Here is a 7,282-nt window from a genome sequence, read left to right on the forward strand (position 1 = left end):
TATAAAATTAAGAAAATTATTTCATATATTCACATGCTAAATATTTTAAAAGCAAAATATATGTGTCTGATTAATTTACATGTGTGAAAATCATGCAATTAAATTAACTAATCCTACAGCTCTGAAAAATGAATTACCCTAATGAAACAAAAGAAAATAAGTAATTAAGTTCAAAATTTGAAATTTAGAAAATAAAATGAAGTGTACTCTTTAGGTGACAAGTAAATGTAAACCTTCTGTATATCAATTTTATAATAAAAATGCATGAACAAAGAAAGAAAAAGTGCCCATTGATCAATAGCAATTGCAAAAGCATCAGTAGTTGTACGAGTGTACAAAAAAATCGATGGAGGGGATAACAATGTTCCTTCCATAAGGAATGTACTCATTATCTTACTTATGAAAATGTAACCCCTAATAAATTATCTTTACAATAAAATTAAATTGAAATTAAAAATAAACCAAAGAATATACCAATTAAGAATTCTTAGATGGAATGCTCTGCCTCCATCAGAAAAAATGATATTGCCCCATTTTTTAGGAAATGGAAACACTTGAAAAAATTATATTGAGTTAAGTAAGCCAGGCCAAAAGAAACATAGGTTCCATGGTTTCCCTTATTTGCAATAACTAGTATTTGTCTGAGTCAAGTAGAAAAGGTCAGATAAGTTGATGTTAGGTGAAATGAACCCCAAGATAAGTATTCAAAATTTTTTTCTTTCATGCGATTATTTCCAACATATTTATAACATTATTTCTTTGTTGTTTTATATGTCCCTCCCCCCACGGTATAACTCCTGCTTTCACTGTATTTGCTGTTGGTATAATTTTTGGAGGGGAAGGGAATAAACAAATAATTTAAATAGGGATACAGGTGGGCACATTGCAACAATGAGATGTACAAGAGGTTATGTCGAAAAACAAACTTTACAACTTTGGCTGTGGAGGGGCGGAGGATTGGGTGGGGGGAAAGAGGAGGGGATGGGAACGGATGGGAAGAGGAAGCAAAGGAGGAGGCAACAATGCTTGATAAGAAATGTACTCATTGTCTTGCCCATGTAATTGTAACCCTCTGTACAATATTTTAACAATAAAAAAAAAAATTCTTAGAAGCCATTGGTTAAAAACTTAGTAAAGAACTGCCCCAAGTACACAAGGAATATATTTTGATGATACAATTTAAATACTTATACTTCAACAGAGAAGCAAAAAGTTTAAAAACTGTTACACAGTAAAGTAATAAATCAGAATGTATTACTATAATAATCATTAGACGAATTTTTAGTGGTAGTCAAATATGTAAGAAATGAGGCAATTTGCCATTCATTTGCACTTAAGAAGTGAGGAAGAATTTTCTAGGTCCTTTTAAATATATCATAAGTTTAACGAAGAAACTATTCTGTCACATCATATGATAATCAGATAAAGATTATATTAGAGCAAAGAACAGATTCTACTATGTTTTTGGATGTTAAGGTATATACTTATTTTGGTGGGGATTTCAACTTCGTGTATTGTTCTTGCTAGGCTGGCATCATATCAGTTGTTAATTTTAGGGTAGGGGTTCCCTTTCCACAAGAACATGCACCTGATCTTTCCTTTTAGCCTTCCCATTATCAAAGGCATCAGAGTTGCACTATCTACCATGGCTGGCCTTGATCCTGCAGTCCTTCCAATTTTAGTCTCTAGATAGTGCAAGATGGTGGAAATGATCCAATACACAGCTATAGATTAAGGAAGTCCACTAAAATGTGGCCTGGGTTCTGTTCTCAAGCCTCCTAAGTAGTTAAGAGTACAGTTGGGAGCCCTGGTGCCAAGCAGTAAATATTTTTAAACAATTAGACATACATGACTTAGACTTGTGATTACCTCAGGAAAAGTATAAAACAGCAGTGAAGCATAGAGTACAGGCAGCATTTTAACAAGCTACTCAGAGACTGAATCAGCTTAGCTAGCTACTCAGGAGGCTGAGATCTGAAGACCACTGTTCAAAGCCAGTCCAATCATGACAATACATGTGATTATCTCCAAAAAACCATAAGTGGAGTAGTGGCTTAAGTGGTAGACCACTCTCCTTGACCATAGAAGCTTTGGGATAGTGTCTAGACACTATCAAGCCTCAGCAATGAATAATGCATGCATGAGTAATGCGCATGCGTGTGTGTACACGCACATGTGTGCATGCACACACACACAGAAATGATTATTTCAATGCAGAGTTCTTTATTTTTTTACCTTGCTGTACTTTATTTCCCTGTATTAGTCCACCAATTAACAAAGTCAGCTAAGCACCTATTTACATACAACTCATCATGTTTCTCTAAAGTCTACTCTCTTTTTGGAAGCCTGCTTTTATTTGACATAAAAGTAAATTATTCAGGAAGTCAAGTAATCTCCCTCAACTCTGTAGTGTTAGCTGATTTTTTAGGCTGTCCCTAGCAATATGATTCTGTGAAATCCTGCATCAAGCAGCGTATTTCATTCATGAGAAGGGAAGCCTCTGTCAAACAATTAGTAATAGGTTTTTCTCCTCCTGGCAAGCATCTGAGATTTATTATATTTGTATAATTCATGATGAGTCTGTGAATGCCAAAGACTGCTATGAAAAAAAAAGACCCTTCTCAGTGATTAGCATTTGTATACCATTCCTAGATATGAAGATGTTTAAATATTACTGAAATTGCTTTGGAATAAATAAAGTTCACCTTGACTATCTTGAGAAAGAAGAATTTGTTTCTCAGCACTTTAGGTAAGAACTTGAGTGAAAGAAACCAAAGGAAAAATGAGGAACCCCTGAATACATATATTCAAATGAAACAAACGAACCCAAAGAAAACACAAATTAATTCAGTACTCAAGAACCTGCAGGAAATGCAAAGATTTATTTTAAAAAATCAGCTATGATAAGCTTATGAAAAACCTGACTATATGGGAGTCTACTGTTGTGAGGATAGTGGTTAAAGCCCAGACTGGACATAAAGATCTGTACACAATGCCAGACACCTGTTATTCTAAATTCCAGGAAGAATAACATCAAGTGGACTGAGCCCATGATCATACACAAGTAGGAAGCCAGATTCTATCTGAAAATTAATCTGGATAATTTAGGGCTGGGGGCATGACAAACTGGTAAGAACACCCATTTAGGAGACACAAGACACTAAATTCAAACTTTAATATTGTGGATGTTAAAGAAAAAAGCTATGACTTCAAAGAATTGGAATAATTGTAAGATTTGAGTATTTGTGTGGAGAAAAATCCATTAGAGAGATAGAGTGAACCCATGTTGCAATGCTTTCTACTTAAGTGATAATGTTATGTGGTACTCCAGACATAACAGAGTTACTTTGCAAAAGTAACTGAGCATGGATGTGCATTTGGGTGATGAAAATACTCTATTTACGTAGGTATTATTTAAATAGATTTTTTCGGTAGATTGTAGTTTTTGAAATAAGAGCCTGGGTGATATCCCTGACCATTTTCTCCACATGTGACCACTTAATTTATTTTTAATTAATTAATTAATTAATTAGTTTGATGCTAATACTAGAGCTTGAAGTCAGGGCCTGGCTCTGTCCCAGAATTTGTTATTTTTTTGTTTTAGTTTTCTCAAGGCTAGCATTTCACTGCTTGTACCATAGCTCCATTTCTAGCTTTTGCTGGTTACTTTCAAATCAAAATCTAATGGACTTTTTTTTCTTGGTCTGGTTTCAAACCACAATTCTCAGATTTCTTCTTTCTGATTAGCTAGGATTAAAGCCATGATCCACCAGTGTGGCTTCTACTTTTTCCTCTATACTTATTTAATGCACATATTTAGATAATTATGTAAATCTGAGAGTATAGAAGAAAGATGTACATTCATGATATTGTCCTGTCACAAATTCAAGTTAGTAATGTAAATTTCTTCCTAAGACCATACAAAAAAATTCCATAATATAGTGTAAGAGAACTCACTATTGAACAGATGAGCTTTAAGAGCTTTCTAATAGATCCATTATTTATTGTTACTCAACATTAGGAAAAATGTATAATGCAGTAAGTAAAATGGAAGTCCTTTGGAAGACTACTTAAATTCCTTGTTTTTTTAAAGACACTTGTTTTCATCTAAAAAAAAATAGTCCTGTCTATTGTCTTCGTGTGATTTTGATGATTGAATATGCTTAATGAAAAGTCAAAATGTATTAGTAGTCCTTTGTTATCAATTCTGACTTTTTCTTTTTGGAGAATATAATGATCAAAGCAATAGTTCAGAATCAGCAAGCAAGAGGTCAGAATCATGCTTCCAGTGCAAGTGGGTCACCAGTAAGTAATCCTCAATACCAGTTTCCACAAAGTTTTCTCACAGATACAATCAGCCTGCCTTTTCTAGCTGCTTTCCTAGCATTGTACAGGAAAAGTGTGATTCAACTGATTTCAGTCAGATCTGTTACTAGTGCTATAAGGATTTAGATTCTTATGTAGGCTATTAAAAAGGTATTTACTAATTTCAAGTAAATACATAAATTCTATTTCCATCTTTTTTTAAAAAAAATTCTGCTTGTTCTATAAATTGATCAGAGGCATGGATTTTGTGGATAGCTTATCTATGTCTTTCATGGCTCTCATAGATAATATGATTGCTCCATAATTATCCTAATTTATATTGTTTTATATTTTGGGTTGCATCATTTCACTTTCTGAACTGCCATTTCCCAAATCATTTATATAGGAGGCATTATTTCACATTTTCTCATTCCTAGAATAAGTTGCACATGAAGACACCACTGGTCCTCATTTTCAGTCTGTACTTTGAATATGGAGGAACATCTTTCCTCTGTTCTCCATTTATTCCCTAATCTCCAGTTAGAATAATTTCGAATAGTAAAAATGGAAAAAGAAAATAAACCATGGTGAAAAAACATACGCAGAGAATTCACCACATATTTCTGACCAGGTCAACCAACATGAACTATTAGGGAAATACATGGACACCTCATTTCCATTGGTACTCAATGTATCTGGTTAGGCAATTCTGATGAAGATGAGGAACAAGATGAAAATATGAGGAATGGTAAAAATTGCAAGAAAAAAAATGGAGAAGGATCCAAGCAAATTTCTTCTTTGGGCTGCTGAAAATAACCAGCTTACTACAGTGCAGAGAATACTTTCCAAAAAGGCTACTCATGTGAATACTAGGGATGACGATGAGTATACCCCTCTTCATCGGGAAGCCTACAGTGGACACTTAGACATTGTCCGTGAGTTGGTGGCTCAAGGGGCACATGCAATAACTGTAGATGGCTGGACACCCCTGCACAGTGCATGTACGTGTAATAATACCAGAGTGGCTTCTTTCTTCTTCATGATGCAGATACCAATGCCCAAACTAAAGGCTTCTTGACCCCCTTGCATCTTGCTGCTGGTAATTGAGATAGCAAAAATACACTGGAACAGTTGAACCAATATGTCAAACCAGGTCTGAAGAACCACTTGGAAGAAACTGCATTTGATATTACCAAAAGGATAAGTATGTATCTACCTCTTTGAAGTTGTGGAAGGCTGTACAAATTGTTCTCCTAAATCCTAATGATTCGGTTAATTTTCTTAAATTTCAAAAATGTCATTAATTCCTTTTTGTCAATACAACATATTTTCACAATCCAAATAACAACAATATCTTATAGTAACAATTCACGGATTCTGTGGAGTTCTTCAAAGTGAATTGTATGCTTTTGATGTCAAAATGTATTCAAGAGTTTTTGTATACATCTATAATGATTTATGCAGAGTTTGTGATTTTGTTGATCAGAAATAATTTTAACTTATCTGTTGAAATGAGTAGTATAGAAACTAAAGATATTTCCATTGTTTGTCTGAAAAAGTATATTTTAAAATATTCTATATTCTATGTTTGTATAGTGTCCATAATCTCTTTTATTCCCTCCTAGATATAATACATTGAATTCTACATTGTTTTATAACATATAGGTTCATTAATGTGTCCTTTCAGATTGCATTCCATACAGAAACAGTTTAAGATTCCTTTTTTTTTTCCCTAGGTCCTTTTAGTATTATATTTCTTTGGGATAAAACGACAATGTTGTCTAATTTCAAAAGTTGTGTAAAGGTTATGCTATGTAAAGGCCTTTCTAAGGTGAAAATTTAATACACTGAAGTCAAAGTAACTTTTAATTATATGAATTAGGTGTATTGTTTCACTTGTAATTTTGTAATCAACTTTTTGATAGCTGTTTTTCATTTCTTGCATCTGAAGAATGAAAAATTTTGAATACTTCACAAATTTTCATATCATCCTTGTACAAGTGCCATGTTAATCTCTGTATTGTTGTAATTTTGGTATACAAGCTGCTGAAGAATGTAGTATTCTGCAAATTTTAGTAGTTAATGATGAAATATTTATAAAGTCTTATATGCTTAGGTGCCTATTTGTAACAAGGAAACTTTATTGTTCCTAAAAATGCTATTAATCTTATTTCCCTAAAATTCTGTGAATAGTTGAAAAAAAATGTTGTTCAGTTGATTGCTCACATTTGCAATTTTTTTGTCAATGACTAATTTAAGTCCTTTTCATTTAGAATTTGATCATACTTTCAAGTATTAATAGCTAAGTCCAAATGAGACGGCTTTTTCAAGTACTTATTTATCCAACTGTGTTAGCTCTGTGGAGCCAATGGATTCAAAGTAAGCCTTGTTTAAGAGCTACTTCTAAACATATGCAGCTGAGATTTTCCCAAATGAGATCTTACTGGCACAAATGTCTACCTGACCCTTTACCCTTCTTCCATATAGGAATAGACCAACCTGAATATCTTACTCTGACAGCATAGATTGTATTAGTGGAACAAAACTAATCTTAGTTACAAGGGATCATAGAGAGATGAACAGTTCAGCCAGAACTGTTCATACTAGAAGGCATTTTATCAAAATATGATTGTTTATGATACCTACCATTTCAAAAGTAGCTAAAGCCAAGAAAGTGAAAAAATGTTCATATTCATGATTACCTAATGTCTTGGCCTGTCTACCTTCCAAACAGGCAGGAACTTACACTACTGCCATTTTATCACCAAATATTTTCATAGTTGCAAGAGAAGTCCATATATTTCTCTTCATTATTAGGCCTTAAATTGGTAATGTTTTTTATTATTTTTATTTCTATTATTATTTTTATTGTGAACAAAATGTACAGAGGGGTTACATTACATGGGCAAGATAATGAGTACATTTCTTATCAAGCATTGCAACCTCCTTCTTTGTTTACCCTTCACATCCCTTCCCA

General features: G+C 33.4%; 1 pseudogene; it reads right to left on the reverse strand.

Moving 5' to 3' along the window:
* Positions 1-6,260: 6,260 nt before the first annotated feature.
* On the reverse strand, positions 6,261-6,360 carry LOC122103138 (annotated as a pseudogene).
* Positions 6,361-7,282: the final 922 nt, after the last annotated feature.

This window comes from Dipodomys spectabilis, unplaced genomic scaffold, assembly GCF_019054845.1.
Source record: "Dipodomys spectabilis isolate Male_0828 unplaced genomic scaffold, ASM1905484v1 ptg001867l, whole genome shotgun sequence".
Classification (NCBI taxonomy): domain Eukaryota; kingdom Metazoa; phylum Chordata; class Mammalia; order Rodentia; family Heteromyidae; genus Dipodomys; species Dipodomys spectabilis.